We start from the raw sequence: 22,616 nt of genomic DNA on the forward strand, positions 1-22,616 counted from the left end.
TGTTGAAATGTTTTGTTTAATACTGTAGTGCAGTTATTTAAATATTTAGTGAAATTAAGTCAGTAGTCTGTTTTATGAAATCTTCCCATATTTGCATAGTCTTGCTCAGCATATTTTAATCCCAAACATTGAAAATGCCTATCAAAAATTTACTTAAAACAAAAATTTGTCAAAGAGTGAAATGTGGTATAAAAACAATTTTCTTTCATTGTCTAAATTGAAAGGATTAAAAATCAATTAGCCCAAAAAGTGTTTATCCATTTTGTTAGAAAATGTTCATACTGTAACGTATTTCATTTTCTTATGAAACTGTTCCTACTATAATGCTCAGTTTTTTTTAGTGAGGAAGCATATGTGTAAAAAATATATGGAAAATCATTAAAATACACTGTTTATTTTTCTTTAAACTATTTCTGTAGCTTTAAATGAATACACCAAGTTTCACACAAGGTCTGTCTGGGAAAAGTCCAGCTATTGTTAATATAACAAGAATGGTTTGTGCAACATTGTTGTAACCTGGCAGACAAAAAAGTGGACTGCAATGTGCATGCATGAACAATGACAACTTCACTATACTAGTCAGGGGGGGCAATAGATGCCATTGAGTATACATGCCAGAGCATGTATACTCTGTGGCTGTTGAATTCAAAATAACTGAGTGAATAGAACAAATCTGCATCAAATTTTGCATTAAGCTTGAACATTCCTCCATGGAAACTATTCAGATGATTCAGAAGGCTGCAGCTATGGGCAACTGGTGATTGGCAGCTTCATTATGACAATGCACCTGTTCATGCATCACATCTCATGCAGAGTTTTTTGGTGAAACATGAAGTCATCCAGGTGACTTAGCCCCCCTACAGCCCAAATTTGGCACCCTATGACTTCTGGATTTTCCCAAAACTAAAATCACCTTTGAAAGGGAAGAGATTTCAGACCATCAATGAGATTCAGGAAAATATGATGGGGCAGCTGATGGTGACTGGGAGAACTGTGTGAGGTCCCAAGGTGCCTACTTTGCAGGAGACTGAGTCATGATTATCTTATGTACAATGTTTCTTGTATATTGTATCTTCATCAATAAGTGTCTCTTTTTCACAGTATGTGGCTGGATACATTCTGGACAGACTTCATATACCACTTTCCATTTAAAAAATGAAGAATACTAGAAAGAGATTTTTGGGAGCATGATGACTCATTCTCCAAAAGAAGTGCCCCCAGAGACTTTCTAAATTTCAGAATTTAAAGGAAAAATTAGGTTATTTATTTAAGAGTAGAGAAGACATTGCATGGCTCTAAATAAAAGGAGATTTGAGGAACTTCACCATTTCTCCCAACTAGTTCAGGAGCCAGGAACACAGCTATCTTTTTATTGTCAAATGCACTACTAGACAATCACTCACAATGGCCCAGCCACTATTAACAAACCTCTGCTTAACTCTTTGTTATTCCAGCTGTGCTCATAAAAATTAGTCAGTAATTGAAGTTAAAATGGGTGTAAGAGAAATTTAAGGATAAGAGCTGAGTGGCTTTGGACCCCCATATTGGTATCTGTTCGCCTTCAAGACTCCAAAGTCCTTAAAGTGGGTGCTGGCTAAGAAGATGAGAGAAGTTGGGCAATGCAATTGATTCAGGAGCTGAAACTGAATAGGGTGAAGCACGCAGCATGGTTCTGGAGAAAGGCTGCTAGAAACTTCTCCGCATTAGTCAGAGTTCAGGGGAATAATTTCATAGCAGTGCCAAATCCTACTCAAAACCCTCCTCCCCTTCCCCCCAAAAAACCACCACCACCACAATAAAACATTCAGGCATATCTAGAAATTACAATTTTTCATTGGTTGATTTAAATGGCAAATTAGTGTCCAGGTTTTGCTCTCATCAAAATCTCTGTTAAGTTCAAGTAGTAGTCCAATGTTTATGACACAGTCTGGACCAGCACGGTCAAATAGTTCTTGAGAGCATCCAAGTCTAAAACAGAAGTGAAAAGTTCAGGAAGCTACACCAACCCACTTCTACAGAGCTCACTTTGTTCTTTTAAAATGGTACAGAGAAAAACATTTCTTAGCTTCTTTGACAGTGCCCTTTCATTCTTAGTAAAGTGGACAATTAAGTGAACTATGATAAATGTCATTTCACTCCTGGGCCCAAGGTCAAGGCGCATTAATGTTCAGCATTGGGTGCCTTTCAGTGCTATGGCCTGTGCTGTACCCATTCTTTGATGTAGGAACTGGTATCTCCACATCAGCACCTGAAATGGAATTTTGAAGCCTGTATTTTTTTAAATGCCCCACTACTATGGCCCCTTCCTATCCCTTCTGCATGTTTGTGTGTGTGTGTATGTGAGAGAGAGAGAGAGAGAGAGAGATACTGGGAGGAAATGATATCAAATATTTTCTTTTAAAGCAGCACTGTACAATTGAAATATAATGTGAGCCACATATGTCATTTAAAATTTTCTAGTAGCCACATTAAAAAATTAAAAGAATGACTGTGGGAGTGGGGGTGATGCTGGCTACAGGGGGCAAAGAAAGAAAATTGGGATAACTGTAGTAGCATAAACAATAAAACATTTAAATAAGTAAATAAAACAAAGAAACAGGTCAAATTAATTTAATTTTATTCTGTCTAACCCAATATATCAAAAATATTATTTCAACATGTAATCCATATAAAAAGTTATTGAGATATTATTTATTATTTTGTATACTGTATCTATTTTACACTTACGGCACACCTCAGTTTGGACTAGACACATTTCAACTGCTCCGTGTGGCCACCTGTGGCCAGCAGTCATTGGACTGGACAGCCCAGGCCTAAAACATGGCCCCCTCTCGGCACAACAACATCCCATTTGAAATGCCTGGCTTCTGATATTTCAGACCCTGATCTGAATGGTTGTCTTTACAAAGAAACCCATACATATAAATATTTTATTCTAGGTTCTAACACACACGTGTACACGAACACATATACAAACTAACATGGGGCTTTAATGATCTATCTGGATTTCCTTTCAAATTAACATGGAAAATAAAATATTCCCTCTCCCCGGTGCTTTCAGAAGGAGCATGTGCACGTATGATCTTGCACATCAATGGGTTACCATATATTGTGTTGTCAGAGCTGCTGACTCACTGCCCGTGAACGGCCGGCTGCCTAGGGTGACTGCCGGACAGAATGCCAGTAACGCTGCCTACAGCTTCTGAGAAGCTGACCTTGTAACAACAGCCACATTCTTTTGGTTGATTTTGCTGACATTCTCTCAACTCAAAAACTGTCTTAAAAACAAAAGGACAACGAAGCATTGAGTGTCTAAAAGCAATTGTATTTCAGTTCATTAAATTATCTGAGTGTGTCAGGGAGGTCAAAACAGCAAGGAAATGAGTATACCAAGGGAATCATCTTTGAACGTGGACATTTGAGCTACAAGCATATAATACTTGAGGACAGTGTTCTAAGACTACATGGGCATCCAAATGATGAGGCTGTAATTGGATCCATTTTTTAACTTGGTCAAGAATCTTCATTAGCTCTGTATTACTGACCTATTCAAAATTCTATTCAATTTTTTCAAAATTGAAAAATGTATCTAATTTCCCACCCTAAAAAAATGTTTTCTGCAAGTTAAGCTTCTAAACTGAAGGACAGAAGATGCTCTCCATTAATTAATAAGTGCCAAGCTGCTTTTAAATACTTAAAGCAGGGATCAAATTATCCACTCCTAGAGACTGACTGGAACTACTAGATTCCACTTCAGCTAGATGACCCCTCACACTGTTCTCATCTGCACACAGAAAACACAACAGCTACTTTTCAGCCAGCAGCGGGTACTGCTAACCCTGCCTTCTGTTAGAGCACACAGTTTTGGAGTCTTTTCTTTTCCTTGTGGGTAGGACTAGAACTCCTGTGTCTTCAAAATCTCAAGCCCTACTTGAGCTGATGTCCCTGCCCCTTACTTTTGTTGCCTATTATCCCACAGCCTAATAGGAACTAACAGTAAAATTACCATGTGGTTCACATCTCACACACAACAGCCAGAGTCTGCTCTGCTCATTTTAATGATTTTCACATAAATGAAAGTTTTCAATAAATAGAATGAATGAGTGTTCAGATAGTTGTTTTGGCACTCTCTAACCACTAGAGGGAGGTCAAGGCTCCTCTCTGTCCTCTCTCCCAACCTGGTGTCCCCAATGAGTGATGATAGAGAAGATTAAAGTACAAAGTTTATTATTGGTCCATGAGATGGCAGGAAAATGAAATTATATCTTTGGTGAAATATGAAATTTTGCAGCCTAGAAAGCCTATCAACATTTTTTGTTTGTTCTATCCAGTTTAAGACAACGTTTATACATTTGAAGAATTCCTGTAAAAATCTGGGTGTCTACCCTGAACAGGAAAATTGGAAAATGTGGCCATCCTAGGTCTATGACTCTACATGGCCCAGCCAAAGGGAGGTGCTTTTATTTAAACAGGGCACACACTCTTCATTTTAACTCCATCACTACAACTGCCTATTATTTTTCCAACATCGAGACCAAGTAGCACGTGTTACTAATAAACAAGTGTGCACCATTATTTTCTTGTGGTTAAGGCTGTTTTGGATTCTTTTATTTGTTTGGTTGGTTGTTTGTTTCTCAAGTTAATAGGAAAAGTGGTAAAAGGAAAAAGAGACCAAGTAAACCTTAGAATTTCAAGGAAGATAAGAAAGGACCTATTTCTTAAAGGTAGTTAAAAAATATTCATAACATCATCAACCACAAAAATCTTGTTACTCTAAGACACATCTGTTTAACCTTCTGTGTGAGGAAATGGCAAGTATGCACAAAGTGCCCTCGAAATATATTGAGGGGCAGTGGTTTTCTGGAAGTAAGACTGGTGTGCAGACGGAACCAGCCACTTCTCCCACACAGCAACATGTTTCCTTGGAAGAACAACTGGCAGACAGACTATTGTTATTTAGACATGGTATTTGGGAGTGATCTCCTTGCAAATACACAAAGTGAGCCTTTTACTTCAGAGAAAATTAGCAGCACTTTCTGACAATGAATAAAATTCAGACTTTGAAGAAAAAATTAGAATCTTGGAAAGTGTGTATCTGTCATTGTGAGCTTGACAGGTTCCTAATACCTAAAAGCCTTTTCTGATGAGATTGATAGTAATATTGACAAATATAACTTTTTGTCATTGAAAATGAAATGCATCAACATTTGGAAGATCGTCCTAACTCAGTGAACCATTATTTTTCAAATGACTGATTCATGATGTTATAAAATCATACATAAGTTTAAAAATCTCTACAAAGTATGAGGCAGATAATGGATTTTAATATTTAAAATAAAAATTCATTATCTTTGCACCATCAGTGGACAGTGCAAAGGTCACTGATATGGTCCAGATTCCGCACTGCAATCATCTTTAAGAAATAGCCACTTGTTTCACAATTACCTGAAACTCTGTGAAAACACTCTGCCTTTTCAAACTGCGTATCCGTGTTAACTTGGAGTTTCTTCACATATTATAATAGGTTAAATGCTGAAGCAGATATAAAAATCTATCTACTTTCTATTATGCCAGTTATTAAAGAGATTTCCCAAAAAATGAAAACCTTGTTATAATTCTCACTACATTTTTGTTGTGGAAACTATTTCTATATTACTTGTTACATTTAATGAGTTTATCATTCTTATGTAAATAGATTTATAAATAAATGTTTTATAATTTTTATGTTTTCTTATAAGGTAAATATTGATAGATGTAACACACATAAATATAAGTTCTTAGGGGTCTTCAGAACAAAACCTTTGGGAAGCTATGATGTAGGGTATAGTATCATCTTTTTTTACTCCAGGGTGTCATGGCAACTTACTGATACCAAATTAAATGCTATATTATTTATCTCCATTTTAAAAAAGACACGCATCCTCTCTGAGTCAGATGAAAATGATAAGTCAGGCTTTCAGTAACCCTCAGGTGGCTACTACATCCTATGGCGTGCCTGAGGCCATCATCAGTTAAGGTAGAAATGCGTCTCTGAAGGGCAGGCCCTCAGCATTTGTTGCCGAGATTAGATCCTTCTATGCCTTTACTATTTCCACAAAAAAGCATTTTGTTGTCTGAGAAAACACCTATCCATATTTTGCACATAAATATTTTTTCCAGGGAAAACAAAATATACAAGACAGATTGCAAGCAAAAAATAATAATAATTAGGAATCTGATTTTCATCTTAAAGAGTTTGTCACTGAAATTGTATCCAAACAAGTGCTATGTTTGCATGGATGTTGTTTTATGACAGTGAGCTTTTTGGTTAGGTTTTATACATATTAGAGAAAAATCATTTTTTAAAAAAAAATGTGGAATTCTATGTGCTTAATACAAAAATTTAATCCAGGATATTTGTAGGAGGTATTGATACTCTGCATGCAAATATTTACTCTCCTATCCATCCATCCCCTTTTTTAATGTTACTAATGCAACTGCTAAAGATCTTAGAGAACATTTTTTTAATTTTGTTTTTTCCCCTATATCCAACTTCGTGACTTCTTTCCTTCCTTCTTTCCTTCCTTCCCTTCTTTCTTTCTGCCTTCCTTTCTTCTTTTCTATTTGTTTTGATCTCTACATCATGGTAAAATCAATCAGACACACATATCAAATCACACTGTATCATTAATCTCTTAGAAGTGCGCAGGACTTTAACAGATGAATGAACATAAAATATAAGCAAGACATTTATAGTCACATAGTACCAGAGAAATTTCACTAGAATCTAGATAGATATATCTTTATGTGGCTAATTTTAAAAATTGTCTTTTTATAAATTAATTGGATAAATCTTTGACCCATTTTGATTTAGCCATTAAAGTTCAGTGTGATTGTTTTGACCAATAGGCAGGTGTACTGAGCTGCAAAAGACAAAGTGCTGAGCTTGGGTGAGCATTGTTTTCTTGGCCAGCGAAAGTATGTTCATCTTTCTGCCTTGCTTGGAATTAACTTCAACACGAGGACTTGAAAGGTTTAATGAGGTCACCCCTACAGGATAGTTTTGGACTGTACTCTGTTTTAGTTTCGTATTGTTCTACTTCATTCATAAAAAGAGGTTTTTCATCTAGAAAATTTGAGATACTTCAGTTTAGTGATTATTTGTGTCAGTGAATGAGACATTTATTGGTTTTATAATAGATTTTTTAAAAAATACAAAATGAGATAATCATTCTCTTTAAGTGTATTCTGAGAAAATGACTACGCATATTTTTCTGATACTTTGGGATACATAGGTTTTATACTGTAGGAATTTCTACAACCGAGTAAGCACTGCTATAAAATAAAATGATGACCTACTGTCTTACGCTGAAATGTAGCAGAAGTGTGTTCCGTGTAAATGTGAATGTATATAAACTATGTAAATAAACTAAAGAAGCTTTCAGTGACTATGGATGCCACATGTCCTCATATGTCATAATCTTCAATTAGCAAGTTTGATAAAATAATCTATCTCATAGCTATAAAATAGGAAGGGTTCATGCTGAATATTTATGGACCACCAATAATAGATACAAAAATTTCTTTAAATTTAAAATGAAATTATTATAATTTACAATTCCTCAATTTCATCAAAAATTATGTGTGTATATATGTGTGCATATAAACATGTGTATGTGTATAATAGGAAGTAAATGTATAAAATCTTCATAATGATTGTCTCTGAGTAGGGGAATTTGGATAATATTGTTTTTTATAATTGATTGAATTTGCCACACTTCCTAAAAGGAATGTTACTTTGATTTTTAAAATCTCTATATTTTTAAGCCATCTCTTGATTCATTTTTTATTAAACTTGCCTATTTATCAATGCTAACATGTAGCTAATTATTTTTTTTAATTTTATTTATTTATTTTTAGAGAGGGAAGGGAGGGAGATAGAGAGAGAGAGAGAGAAACATCAATGTGCGGTTGCTGGGGGTTATGGCCTGCAACCCAGGCATGTACCCTGGCTGGGAATCAAACCTGGGACACTTTGGTTCCCAGCCCACGCTCAATCCACTGAGCTATGCCAGCCAGGGCCTGTAGCTAATTATTTTTACTTTTTTTTTTTGGAAAAAAAATGATGGGCTCAGTGAGTTCTTAGTGATTACACTCCTCTGTGAGCTCAAGTCATTAAACATAAGGGAAAATGTTCTTTTAAAACACAAATATTATCACCCTGGCTGGGGTGGCTCAGTTGGTTGTCCCAAAGCAAAGGGTTACACATTTAATTCCTGTTCAGGGCACGTACCTGGGTTGCAGTTCCGTCTCCCGTCCAGGTGAATACAGTCCAGTCTGGGCATGTACAGGAGGCAACCAACTGATGCATCTCTCTTGCATTGGTAGTGTTTCTCTCCTTTCCTGTCTCTCCAAAACCAACGAAAAAATGTCCTCAAGTGAGAATAAAAAATTTAATTAATTAATTAATTAAAAATGCAAATAGTGTCTGCATTAAAGCAACTGTCTTAAGCTTGCAGTAAGACACAACAGAAAGAGACACAAATGCAGTCTCTCTGAAAAAAAAATGCTGTGCAAAAAACAGAGCTGAGAAATCTGTTATAAACCACCTACTTGCTTCTCAGCACCTGTAAAACAGTTGACTGAATACCCAACTGCACTGATGTTGACAGGCAAGCCACCATAATTTTTTAAGTGTCTCTGCATGTCAGCAGGCCTCTAGCTTTGTGGTATAAAAAGATTCTACACCCAGGGCTCAATGTATGTGTCCATTCCTTCTGACAGCTATTTTGTCCAAATGTTATTATTCCCTCTGCTTTATCTTATTTTAACGTAAGTGATGGAGTACGATTTTTTATCCCTGTCTATTAGAAATGTCAAGAGTGAAACTCAATACTTAGCTAGTATCTTTCACTTGTTCAAATGTCCTCTAGCAGTCCTATTATGTGTGACAGGGAGTGTTAAAGCAGGGGACCAGCACATGGGGCAGGCACTGACTCTACTCTCCCTGTCTTAGGTACCTCAGTTTGTGGAATTGTGAAGTATCATTCATGTTTCTGCAATTCTTGGGCTATAATTCAGTGGAAAGAAATTACAGATGTACTTGATTACCTCAGATTAATTTGCCTGATTATTTGGCCAAAGACTGAAAAACTTCACAGGCATGGCTTCATTCAGTGGCTGCCTAGCATAGAGCAGATGCAGCCAGTCTCAAGAGCCCTTCCCTTGGCGCCCAGAATTTCTGGTGGGAGGGGCCTGCCAGGTGCTGTGATTATGCACTTCTATGATGGGACCTGCGTGGACTGAACAACTACACTGTCCCAGTACCAAGGCCTCTTTATCCCAGGAGCTTGAAGTAACAAACTGTAACCTTCATAGGAAATATGCACAGACACCCAAGACCTTCCTGGTGTTCAGGCAGAATCCTTTGTCAACAAGAACAAATTATTGGAACGGAGAGGGTACACAAGTGTCCCTGAGCCTTCCATCCCCAGCATTAAAGCATCCAGACAGTCCCATCTCCAGCTGTCCTCTCCCTGACTCTGACCTGATATCCTTGTGTCTGGGGTGATTCTGAATTTAGTCTGAAGGCCATGATCCCAAATCCATTTCGCTGGAGCTTCCTAAGTCACTTTGACATTTTTAGTCCAATAACTGATAATCTAGTGAAATGGTCTGCATAATTTTCTGTCACAACTTTATGTAGGAACCAAGTGAGAAAACGCTGAGCTTCACCTTTGCTAATTGTCCCACCATCAATCACATAAACATTTAGTGAGGATTATTATTTATCATTAAAGATGATGTATTAAAGACGATAAAGAAATAAGGCAGTCTCTGCCCTGCAGTTGCACATAGATAAAGAAGAAAATTCATGGAAATTTAACACGGCAACTTGTGCTACAATGGAGTCAGGGGGTGGTGTGGAAACACCAAGGCCCAGGTAGGCGGGAGAAACTCTAAGAATAGAGCTGGGAGGTACAGGAAGAGGTTTGATGAGTGATATAAAATTGGAGGAGGCTTCAGAGGAGGAATTAGCCTAGAGGTCTGGATGGGACCTGTGAACCTTCTAGACCAAGGTTTCTAGCCTAGGCACTGCCATCATTTTGGGCTGGTTAGTTGTTGTTGTTTTTTTTTGGCGGGGGTGGTGCTATCCTGTGCATTCTAGGTCCAGCAGCATTGCTGACTTCTACCTACTAGATGCCTGTTGCCGCTACCCTCCCTCCAAATCAGAAAATGTTTCTAAACATTGCCAAATGTCCCAGGGGAGAGGAGTCACATCACCCCTGGTTGAGAACCATGGGTCTAGACCAAATACCCTCATTTCACTAATAAACACTTGCACAACTAGTTAGTGGTAGAAAGCAAAATAAAACCCAGGCTTCTGATTCTAGTTCAGTTTTCTTTCTATAACACCAGATGATGTTTCAAGGACCACAGAAGATGCTTACAGGCATAAGTAGTTTTTCTTCCTCTTTCAGCCTCTTCTTTGTTGTTGAGGATCTGGCTGATGCTGAGTTTGCAGAAGAAGAAGAGTCAGAATCCTGAGCTCAGCTTAAGCACTGATATGAAAACCTCGTATGCCATTTGTATGCCATTTGTGAATATGGCACAAAGAGTTACTCATAAAACACAGAACCTGTTTAAGTTATTTGGACAAGTGATTATTGTTTCAAGTGATTTTAATCATTTTCAGCCAAACTCCCTTAACAGCTGCTACCACTTATGCCAAAGATAGTGTCAAGCACCAGAAAAGACCAAGTTTCATATGTTTATGAATACAATGTGGTTCTTAATCTTTGCATTTCTCTGGAGCAAGCTTTGCATACCCATGATCATCATTATCTGTAGCTGCTTCACAAAAGTTGCCTTCATTCTAACCTCTGAAACCTAGCAAGCTAGACTCCTGGCACTGTGATCTCCCAAGCATAACTAAAAGAGAAGAAGAAACTAAGGAAATAGAGAACTTCATCCTCACATTGAGGCTACCCTATTTTTACATAACAATGAAAGTAGATCAAAATGCCTACTCGTGTTCTTCATTTTTTCCAGTGTGATGAAATTACTTTCAGTATGGTGCAAACTCATGGGGGTAAGCAAGAGGAAATTAGATCAAGTATGTTTAAGAAAAGAGGACTAAAATACATATTTCTCTATGCAACAAATATTACCGCAAGCCTATTTGTCAGGCTTTGTGCTAAGCATGAGGAGTACAAAGGTGGATGGAGCCCCTGCGTCAGGGAGCCCATATTCCCCGGTGCAGTGACAACGAGTAAGTAGTGGAGGTGCTGTGCGGGACGTATCGGGGCCAGCAATGGAGAGCGAGAGAAAGGAGAGCTATTTTAGATGGGAATGTCGGTAAAGACATAAATGTACATAAACATGTGAATATTAACTCCACTCCAATCTAGTATTTGGCTAACTCACACAGATTCTCAGTTGGGATGACTCTTTACAACATCCTCGTGCTTGATTAAATCCCACCATGACAAATGATTGTCCAGCTTTTACTTAATTGATACCACTAGTGTGAAGATGAGTCTTTCTTAGGTGGTCCCTTCAATTTTTGTGTGCTCTACGTTAAGGGGCTTTTTTTAGAAAACAAAAATCTGCCTCCTGCAATGTCTGTTCAACCTATATGCCTAAAATATGGCACTCCAAATTAATAAGGTTCTTCCTTCTCTTGTGGTATTCCATGGTAAGGTATCGACTCCCGACTCCCATCTGGACACAAATGGGAAGCTCTTTAGGAAACTAGATAAAGGAGAAAGTATTTTATTTTATTCTGCGACACTAAATTTTCATTTCTAGTCACACATTAGTCAAACTAGGTTATGATAACTGATGGAGAATTTAAATAAGAATTTAAAGAGAGAAAGGTATCATTTTCTATTTCTACCCAATGTTCACATGAGAATTTCACTTTGCAATGTCCAGTGGGCTGCAGCAAGAGAGGAGAGTAGGATTGATGCCTTTAATTCAGTGGCAGTTTGGGAGGCTCGAGAGTGAAAAGAATTATGGTTATGATTCAGTTCTGCCTGCTGCGGGGAACAGAAGCCAAGAGAGGTAGGGATGGAGCTGCCTCCAGACCAGACAACAGCTTTTGATTACTGCCTGTGAGAAACAGGCTGGACAGGAGCCGCTTCTTGGTGGAGGGGAAATAGCAAGAACTAAAGCCAGCTTGCAATGAAGATATCATCCAAGTCGTAACTTCCATTAGGGTCATAGATCCCAGTTTAGGTGTACAGGCTGAGCCACCCAAACAGGGACTTCAACACAGAATCTCTGTCTTAGCCTTGTCTCAGATCCCTCCTAGTCTATGGCAGTCTGGGGTGACCCAGGGATCTGGGCAAAAATTGAATGCAAAACATCCTTTCCAAAATTGCAGGTAGAGGAGCAACCACCAGTAACACCATCCTAAGAGGTCCCCATGCCATGACCAAAGGATTTCTTGAGTGACTCTTTATTGCCAGATATAGTTGGATATATTGTCTTTGTGTGTAAACTATATATATTTATATATAAATAAAATCATATATTCGAATGTGTAAGATTTCCATTTATTTTCTAATACTATGGCTTAGAGAGCTATATTCATGAGAGGGGGGATTAATGTTTTTAGTATATAACTTATTCCCAGATGCATTTCTAATTTACCTGAACCTTAATTTAAAAAAATAGTAGCATGTAGTTTAGGAAACAAAAAAATATCTGAAAGCACTACTGTTCCAATAATACATTTAATTCACAAATGCCAATTTCATGTATGTACCTAGTATCTAAATACAGGGCAAGACAGTCAATTCTATGGTAGCAGAACAAGGGTTGATAGTGTCATGAAATGTCTTTATCTGCTGTAAAGTAATCCTTATGCCATAAGGAATCTATCTGATAACTTGGACAAGAGGAAAGAAGAGTTATTGAATAGAATTTTCTCTTTGAATCTAAAATCACAGGATGCCCGAAACCATGAGAGCTAAATAATCGTTGTAATCATTTTAGACAGCCTGAGCTAGAGAAAATGGTTGGGGGAGGAAAGCACCGGGTGGAGCTGGAGTCAGAGCGCCTCTACCCTCCATCCAGGGTGCAGAGCTGGGCTCCTCCCGTCCCTCCACTGTCCTCTCCCACTGCCACCGAATGCCTTCTCCCCTTTATTTCCTGGGATCTCCCCTGCTCCCTGTTTTTCCCTTCATCTTAACATGGGGTTTTCTAAGCTTCAAATTTCTGCTGCTTCTAGCCATCCAGCCCCTGGAATAGTGACAGCCAGCCCGTGTGTTGGGTAAAAGGGAAAGAGGGAGGGCAGGAGAGAGAGGGATGGGGAGAAAGACTAGCTGATGGGAGGAGGTAAGCAAGACAGCTGGGCCAGAGGGACAGGGAGTCTTCAGCATCGGGGAGCCAATCTCTTTAAGTTCTCAAACATGACTCCTTTCAGATGGCAAAAGCGTGTAAGATTGTTCATTTTCATTAGGAAACATTAACAACTTTCTCAACGATTTGCTGTTTATGTTATTACTGTATAACATAATAAATAATATGGAACATTAAATAATTTCAGGTGGCATGTCCACTGACAACTGTTGGAGCTGAAACCAGTAGAGAAAAAGCTGGTCTAGGACACTGACGCAGCTGTCATTTTCTCGGCCTTCACAGAAACTACGGTGACACGTTATTCCAGAAAATCACCTACTTTGCATACATGGAGGATTCCATCTTTCTTTGTTCCTGTATTTCTAATCAAGCCAGGTTCAGAGCTCATGATTCAAGGCCACTCTCTTGTTACTAACCAGCTGTTTATTCTTTCATATCACTTCACTCCCTGGGCCTCACCGTCCTCATCTGTAAAATGACTTCTTGCACAAATATCTCTTTTTCTAAATATTTCTAATAGTGAATGAAAACCAAGGCTCTGAGTCAAGTATTACAAATCATTACTGGTTTTTCATGTAACACAATTTGTAAAATGCCATGTGCTCTAGGTATGCCTGTCCTGGCATATTCCTACTTCTGTAAAAAACATATAAGTATGAGCTGCTTAGGTTAAATAAAAGCTTGTTTTCTCATTGCAGATAAATAGAATTTACCATTCCCTGGATGAAGTGTTTGGGAAGTCTTTAAATGCCACAGTCAACTGCCATTTTGAAGAAAAAATAGATGGTTTTGGAAAGTTCATGCAGTTTCTTCACTGAATTTTAGGTAAGTGTGTCTGAGACAAAGAATTTAAGATGGGCATTGGTCTATTTCTCTTTGAAGTGCTTCTCTTCTTCCATGAAAAGAAGATTGGGTTAAATACTGTCAGCATTTTGTACTTTCAGTGAGGTGCCAGACAGAGGAAGACTTCATTTTGTGCCTTTTGTTTATTCCTTAATTATTACCATAAGAAGTCTTGTGAGCTATGAGGTGTGAGATACAGCGATGACCCTGACATCCCCTCCTGGTTTCTATTAAGCAAATGCCATAATACTTCATTCTATGCTAAAGGTCATCCAATTTTTAAAATATATTAAAATTTTTAATAGCAGAGTAATAAGCCCAAATGAGATAAAACCATGTTTTAATGGTATAAACTAGAGGGAAATTTGATGGTGCTAATGGCAGTTTAATCATTAACAAGCCTGCGTGTGAGAAAAGGCTAACATTTCACAGGCTGCCCATGGGGAGATTTTATAATGGTTAAATGAAAGTAGGGCATGGTCTAGGGTAGGCACAGTTTCCAAGTTGCTGTGTGCGATTGAGCACACACACGCTCACATGTGCACATTAAGCTTTGTTTGGCCTGGCCATAAAATGGATGGGTAAGTATTTTTTACATCATCATCCATAATTACCTTTCCATGCTTCAAAAGACATGAGCCTGCAAATTGGTACTTTACAATTAGTCTGCAATATGCCATCGTCATTTCAGAGCAGAACAAAGAGGAATAGAGGAATTGAGTGGGGGTCTTATTGAGGAAATTGTGTGCCTTCTACCTCCTCCTGAGTCCGGTTTTCAAAGCGTGGCTTTATTATCTACTTTATACAATGGTGATTTCCAGGACATCAGAATATACCTGTGTTCCCACTTCTAAATAAAACAATGCAATGGACAGAGCGTTGATGACTGTCTAAATCTAATCCAAAAGATAATGTTGCCTCTTTTATATTTTGATTAACTTCAAAATGACAGTGGATAATTCTCCCATAATCTTAAGGGTGTGTAAATTTGGTTTATCAGGATTGTGTGTGGAACTAAAATGGTAATTCCATTCATTTACAAGATGCTGGGTAAATGTAGTTCCCAGTCGCTAAACTTAGTACCTTTAAAAATATAAATAAATCAATTTTCCTGGTGTGACCTGACTCTGGAGGAGAAAGTGAAAGTGGAAGATTGATTTACTTAGCTCTCTATTTTCCAACTGTGCCAGTCTGTGCCTGTTTTTGCCCTCACCTTCATTCCTTGCCCTGCTCTCACCCTGCTGGTTCCATGGGAAGCAACTACTGTGGGTGGGGTTTCCCCAAACCCAGCCTCTGCTGCCTCCAGTGACCTTGAACTGTAAGTTCCAGTAATATCACCTCTTCCCTTTGTCCCCTGACACTTGTGGACAGTAGTGCCTTTGTCTTCTGGCTGCTGCTAACCTCCAGGTTGATTCTCTATTCCCAATTTAGCTCTTCCTTTCCATCATCTGTGTAAGCATTTCCCTGGACTGAATTCAGTTTTAAATATTTACAGTCTTCTCTTTTCTTGCATAGATTCTAAAGAACAAATCAGTACTTCATTCATTTCTCTCAAAATCATAGGAAGGAATATAAACAGGGATTCCCTGTTTCTCCCAAGGAAAATAAATGATTCTCAGGAAATAAATTTAAAGTTACATGTCAGGTTGGGTTTTTACACTGAAAAAAAATTTAACTTGATATATTTAAAGACATGTCTAAGCTATGCAATGTTGTAGTGTTAATTTGTTGTTTTTAATAAAATCATTATTGATAGTCCCATCTTGCTTATCAAATTGAGATCTTATAAATGCTCAAATGCATACCAAATATGTTTTTACTTCTTTAATATTCATATTTCATGAACTTCGGTATGCACGCTATAAGAACCACTTCTCAGGGCATCCCTCATTCCTGCATTCACTGTTAAATCTACAGCTTCTGGTCTATTTTATTAAGGATCCAACCTCTTCCTTTCAGTAATGGTTTGCCTCTTGGAGCCTGCTGATTTCCTATGACAAATTCTGACCATATTGCAAAGCAAAGTGGTCAGGATGCTAGTGTCTGTCTTTTTTGTTTGACAGGCAAACAATTCACCACTGTCCCAGCAATCTCACTCATGCTGAAAGGCTTCCTTGATATTGAAGTGGCTTTTCGTCTAATTATTTTGGAACTTCACTTGGTTATTTCAAATGCAAGTGCCTTGTTATTTTCATGTCCTTCTCATTTATTTGTGTAGACATTTCCCTTTTCAGTCTTTCCTCAGAGGTCATCATAACTGCTCTTGTGTCCATTTTAATGTATTGTGGGTACACTCAAAAGGACATGGTGTCCCTCCTACCAACAATTTTCATCTGTTCAACCAATGTTAATATTAAACCTGCAGTGCCTTATTGTGAATCCTTTAGACAATGTGAAAATGCCATTATGAGCAGAATTACTTGGACCTCTTCATAACCTAAAATTAGGAGACAAGGATAAGTAGCTTTATGGTGTGGTTTAAGATATAATGAAAAACTGATGTTCTCAAAACATATCTTTCACAGTTTGGTACAGCACTGAAAATTCTAATCATTAACATTTCTCTCCAGCTTAAATTAATAAGGCTTTATGAAGTCATGTGTTTAAAAGCATACTCTTGGGAAGAAAAATGCATCCACTAATAATAGATACTGCATCACACATAAGTCTAATGAAGTAGCAAGACAGAGAGTCCTGAGACAGTGGGGCAAACACTGAACTTCGGAAGGTTTGGTACACATAAGCATGAGGAAACTACTGAAATAGTCCCACTGAGTTCATAATTTGCCTGGTTGGCCAAGGGAGGTGCCTTTCATAAAAGATAACTCAGCTGAATATATCTAAATGCAATGTTGGAGGAGGGGGTAGGAGGATTGGACATGCTAGTCCTCACACAAATGAGCAACATTATAAATAGAGATTTTAAATCACTGATGCCCGAAGAGTCCAGGAAAGTGCTTTATCCAAAATATAGCCATCCTTCTGCCAAATCACATAGTATGTTATGGGAAAAATCACATGTGTTTAAAGGCAGAAATCGTCTGTTATCCACCATTGTAACCCTGGAAACAAGCCCAGTGCTTGGAACACTGTCGATGATTTTTAAATAAATGATTAGTGAGTAGGAGCAAAGGCACACAGAACACCGGTTGATGTTTACTGTGTCCCTCCTATATACCAAAACAGTTCTAAATACACATATACTTTATCTCATGCTTAAACAACCCCCGACACAGGCAATATTATTATCTCCTTTTTTAAAAGATGAGTAAACTAGGGCCCAGAAAGGATAAATAACCTGCCCAAGGTTAAGGAAGACGGGGTGAAAATCCAAACCCAGACAGCCTGGAGGACTTAAGGACTTAAGGATTCGGAGCCTGAGAACTTAATTATTATGCTATCCTGTCTCTCACGTAGTATAGTCAACAAATCGTTTCAAAACACAAAGGCAACACTGTTTATTATTAACAAACGTAAGTCATTCCAGAATACACCTGTACTAAGAGGGCTTGCCAAAAATCTTGAATGGCCTTGCTTTGAATACAAATTCCCTCTCCCCATTGTTCCCTCTCTCCTTTCCTTCTAAAACATTACTGGCCAAATCTCCTTTCTAATTTACATCCCAATCTCATTATTTCCATTCCTTAATGGTTTGTTTTAAAATTAACATTTTAAATATCCTATTGCTCTTTTCATGCCATTTGCTTAAGTTAGGAATGTGTAATCCTGAACAGCAAGTTACTTAAACTCGCAGGGCATCAGATTCCCCATCTGAAAAGATATGTCTAATTTGTTGTGAGGAATAGAAAATAATATGTACAACAACAATATGAAGTCCCTGACACATAGTAAGTGTCTAACCAACAGTAGCCAATGTGACCTAGTTACCACCACCCACTTCTATCTCAAAGCCAGTGTTGGCTGCCCCATCAATTGCAGAGCAAAACGTTTGTCCAGTATTTCTCAGCGTGTCATAATACAGGCACAACAGACCTCTCAAGTCTCGCTGTCTTCCTTTCTGCTCATCGGTTGACCTTTGCTAACGTAGGAATGATTTGCCTTCACTAAGCCACGTTCTGTGTACCTTTACTTTTGCTCATGCTGGCCCTTCCGCCTAGACACTCCTCATGGCACACCCCGTCTCCAAACCCCACTCACCCACAGGCATGCAGGCACGCACTCCTCAGTGACCTGAACTATCCCAGTCATTGTTACCATTTCAGTGAAGTCATTGTCAAACCCCTCCTGAGTCCACAGTAGTCAGGCCTGTCTCTGAATTCACATAACCTTTGGGTCATTTCTAGAATATCATGTCTTATTGTGGACAACAGAAAGAAAGCAGTCTCATTCAATCACTTGCAGGCTCATGCTGGCATTTCTCATGTTATTTGTCTGTCCTTCCTCTGAAGTTTTCATCAAGAACAAGTTTTTTTGTTTTGTTTTGTTTTGTCTTGTTTATCTTTGAATCTGCTGCACCAGGCTCAAAGTGCTCTCCTTTTTTGGTGGTGGATGAAGTATGAGGCATCATATTTTGAGAGAACCTGAGTGGCTCCACTGTACCCAAGATTTTAACACTGCGGCCACCACAAGCAGAGTCCATCGGGGAAAGGGATCCTACAGAGCATGTCTGTGCCAAGCACCAAAGCAGGTGCTCCACGCAAACACTATCTTATTTAGTGTTCATCATAACCCCTCCAGCTAGCTATTCTTTTCCTCCTTATTTGGATAAGAAAACTAGAGTTCCAAGACTTTAAATAACTTGCCAATGTCTTATTTCTCATAACTGACAGAACAAGAATGTTGAGCCGTATCTTTTTACTGCAAGCAAACTGCTACTCTGAAAGAGCTTCCAATTTAATCCTATAAGAATATGCGTGGGAGATAATGCTAGAACTTTCTACTTAAATTATTTCCTGAGGAGTAAGCTATTTATAAGTCTACAGATCTTTTTCTCATTGGCCAATAAGTTTATGGTTAGGGTGATGCTAAAATTAGCACTATTTCTGTGCAACAAGAGTTTAAAAGATGTAGCACCTTGTGGCTGTGAGACTTATTTATGCAAAAACCTCATTTACTGATGTGAGCATATGCCTGGAAATGATGATGTCTGAAACTGTAGACTGGTAGAATTTTAGGGCTGAATATTATCTAGAATCACTACTAGAGATGGAAGTTTTAAAGGCAAGGATCCTGTCTCTCCTTCTTTATTCTCTTTAAGAATATTTGTGAAATGACTATTTATGACTAATTATGAAAGGGTTTGTTTAGGATACAAAATAAAAATTTCCCTAGACATAGTGATACTATTAGCATTTCTTAAGACAGTGCATATATATGTTCTAAATTTTTTAATTATATGATTTAAATGCAATATATAAGAATAATAGCTGATATGAATAAAACTCAAAATTTTCAAAAAAGCTATCTTCTGATTTCATTTTCATTGCAAAAAAAAAGTATCCATATAGAAGGATTCCTTCCTTTTGTGAAAAATTCTAATGATGCTTAGAACACATTTATACCTGTAATGATCATTCATTCTTTTGTTCTTAAATATATATACTACACATCTCTCAGGTTTGCTGGCTCTGTGCTAAGCACCAGGAAACCTGAGATAAATAAAGTATAATTATTCTAAGTGATATTCTAGTCACATTTGCCACAGATTAGAATTACTAGGCACCAGAAGGGATATTTCAGAAAGTCTATCCTAGCTCCTTCTCCTAGTCCATTCGGGCTGATATAACAAAATACCAGAGACTGGACAGCTTATAAAAGAAAGAAATGCATTTCTCACAGTTCTGGAGGCTGAGGTACAAGATCACGGTGCCAGCATGGTGATGTTCTGGTGTGAGCCTTCCTCCTGGTTCATAGCTGCACACACACAGTGGAAGTGGCCAGGGAGCTCTGTGCGATCTCTCTAAGACCACCAGTCACATACATAAAGCCTCTGCGCTCATGACCTCACCACTTCTCAAAGTCTTCACCTCCTAATACTGTCGCACTGGGCATTAGGATTTCGACATACAAATTTGAGGGGGACACAAACATTCAGACCATAGCAGTCGCCTAATTTTACACGTAAGTTGAGGCCCAAAAGGTTAAGAACTACCCCAATAATTAACAACAAAACCACAACTAGGACCTACCTGAGTCTTCTACCTCCTAGGTAGAAGTATCTCCGCCATACAGCAAACAAGCCGATATTTCAATGTTCTTGATCTTATTTTCCCCCAAGAGAAGTTTTGAGTCTAAGGAGAAAAGACTGGGAAAATGAGACTGATTTTGGTTTTATTTACAGTATGTAGAAGTAGAAGATTTACTATTCATCAAGTGCTTTTTCAGAGTTAAGTAAATATCAGGAGCTTTGCTAGTTGCTAGACATATGGCTAAGCAAAACCGGAAATGCCTTCCTGGCCCGCATCCTGCTTACTGTCTTGTGGGCGTGACTGCGAATATGAGACTGTGTGAAGCCCAAACTGCCCTTCAGTGGGTACACCAAATAATCCAGGCAGTGACAAGCATAATGTGATGCCGAAAATGGCATCCAAAGTAATTGTAACATAGTCACTACTTTAAAAAATGTAAAACAGCCTGTTCCATAAATACTTGATATATGAAAACAAAAAGATAACATATCTATGTCTTTGGTCTACCACTGTTATACAGTTAACTCGTTAACAATACAGAACTGAAAAAGAATTTTTAGAAGTATGAGTATATAAGCATACATACACTGCTATATCTATCTTTGAGTAAGACACGTATACAGCATCTTGGAAAAAAAATAAGACTTCCATTCACATTCTTAGGTTAGGTCCCTGCTGTGTTGAATTGTCTTTTGTTGATCAGTTTCTCCTTTGTTTCCCCAGAAGAGTTTGCACAATGCTAGTTATGTTGATGTAAGTGTGATTTTTAAAACTGTGAACACAAAGAATGGAGGGAGCAGTGTTTCCTCATGAAAAGCTAAGGATTTGGGTGGGTTCACAAAAGTTAATAATAATGTGCTTTAATGCTACTATGTTCATATGAGTGACAGTTTATTATTTTAGCTTGTATTTTAACCATCAGTTCATTTTTTGTATAGTTCATTTTAGTAAAGTCTTAAACTTTGAATCTGATGGTTTTGAATCATTAAAGCAGAAAAATAATGGACCTCTCTATTCTGTTAATTCCTAACGACTCTGTAACAGTGGGCTAGAAATTTTACAGTGATTACACACGTTTATAATATGCTTTCAGACTCAGATAAATACATGTATTTTTCTATTTCAATTCTGTAGATAAATAAGGTGGCTGTCCTTTTCTAAGAACGGGTTTTTATTATTATACCATTCCTTTCTAATATATATAAACTCTAGTATCACATGGTTCCTCTTCTGAAGTTTAGTTTCTTCCCAGGGTAGTATCATCTACAAAAGGCACATTTAGAGAGAAAAAAAACCCTTATTACCATTCCAGATAAAGCTACACCCTTCCCATTGAGCCACAGCAAGTGAGTCTCTTGTGACTTTGGTTCTATAGACTACACCCCCATTATGTACTGCCACAGATTTAGCCCCTCAGTTCACATACCTCCTCCATGGCCAACAGTGCCACCCCGAGAAAGACTGAGCATGTCACTTCCTGAGTCCCTGGCCCGTTTCCACAGCACCTTGAATTCTCCTTTGGCAAGAAACATTTGCAAACATTAAGCACGATGATAGAATTACCCTAATAGGAAAACCTTCCTATTCGCTCTTGGATTCTCCCTCCCTGCAGTACAAGGAGGGAGCGGGGCAAAGAAGCACGGCTTGTAAATCACTGCCGTAACTCAGTTCTTCACAGGAATTCCTCCATCTGATAAAAATGATTCTGACATTTTCCATATCGTCCCGCTCTGAGGCTGTTGTGTGTAGGGTCATCACCTGTAAGCACAAATGCTTTCCAGTAAAATATTATTAATCCATTTTCTGAAAGATGCTTACGGACCTCATATTTTGTCTTAGCTAATAACAAAGATAATAGTCCAGTTCAGCTCACGATTGCCTTCTCATTAAAATATTCAGATCCCTTTCATACTCACACGTAAAGTTTGTGCTTAATGTATATACTAACCGAATAAGCTGTGGTTGCCTAGTAACCAGTGGAGGTGTGTCCAAGAGTCTGAAGTCTATCAATGAACAACAGAAACACTGACATTAGTTTCGGCTGGGTGACCCAAGCTTTGGTTCTGCCCTAGCCATCCCAGACATTTCTAATGGGCTGGTGAAACACTAGCTTTCTCAGAAGTAGCTCATTAAATCATGAAAATAATATCCTTTCCTATGGTCTGATAGGGGTCCAGAAAATAACTGGAGAAGTAATGGGACTGGACCCTAATGTCATTTTTTTTACTTTCTTTATTCTTATTTTTTTTAAGATTTTATTTATTTATTTTTAGAGGG

The 22,616-nt window shown here is 38.1% G+C and overlaps 1 protein-coding gene across 15 annotated transcripts in view; it reads left to right on the forward strand.

Moving 5' to 3' along the window:
• Positions 1–22,616, forward strand: part of DTNA (dystrobrevin alpha) — a 249,233-nt gene that overhangs the window by 52,358 nt on the left and 174,259 nt on the right. For all 15 annotated transcript variants that reach the window (XM_045849586.1, XM_045849591.1, XM_045849592.1 and 12 more), the window contains exon 2: positions 14,046–14,172. The gene's annotated coding sequence lies outside the window, so the exon portion shown is untranslated. The remainder of the gene's footprint in view (positions 1–14,045; positions 14,173–22,616) is intronic.

Source organism: Phyllostomus hastatus, unplaced genomic scaffold (assembly GCF_019186645.2).
Source record: "Phyllostomus hastatus isolate PE091 unplaced genomic scaffold, TTU_PhHast_1.1 phas_contig_80, whole genome shotgun sequence".
Taxonomy (NCBI): Eukaryota; Metazoa; Chordata; class Mammalia; order Chiroptera; family Phyllostomidae; genus Phyllostomus; species Phyllostomus hastatus.